This window comes from Pteropus vampyrus, unplaced genomic scaffold, assembly GCF_000151845.1.
Source record: "Pteropus vampyrus isolate Shadow unplaced genomic scaffold, Pvam_2.0 Scaffold187, whole genome shotgun sequence".
Taxonomy (NCBI): domain Eukaryota; kingdom Metazoa; phylum Chordata; class Mammalia; order Chiroptera; family Pteropodidae; genus Pteropus; species Pteropus vampyrus.
The window spans coordinates 520,921-521,329 of NW_011888968.1; the positions used below are offsets into that span (position 1 = coordinate 520,921).

The 409-nt window shown below is 73.3% G+C and overlaps 1 protein-coding gene across 1 annotated transcript in view; it reads right to left on the bottom strand.

Annotated features, from left to right (window-relative positions):
* The window catches only part of KCNQ1 (potassium voltage-gated channel subfamily Q member 1), a 318,108-nt gene that overhangs the window by 72,914 nt on the left and 244,785 nt on the right, over window positions 1–409 (bottom strand). The gene's annotated exons all lie outside the window — the stretch shown is intronic.

The window sequence follows — 409 nt, forward strand, 5'->3', positions numbered from 1 at the left end:
AGCGTGGAAATCAGGGGTGCGTGCTGGCAGCACGGGGCACGGCACCCCGACTGGGCCCGGGGACGGGGGTGTGGGCGAGGCGGTTGGGGCGCAAGAGGCCTGGACCCGCGAGCTCCAGGGAGCATTTCTGTCGCAAGAACTTCGGGAGGTGGCGGGTGGGGTTGGGGGCTGGAGGGCAAGACTCCCCCCTGATCCACTCTTCCCAGCCCCGTGACTGGGGTGCCGGGGACAGGAGGGGGGGATGCGCCCCACTGCCTGCCGCCCCTGCCGCCCCGGCCCCCGCGGGCGCCGTGGCTCCCACGTGAACTCGGGCAGCCCCCAAGGACCTGCCTGGCCCTGTCCTCCCCGCTGTGGCCCACAGCCCTGTCCCAGGCCGTGAGGAGTCGGAGCCAGGCACCAAGGGTGCCTC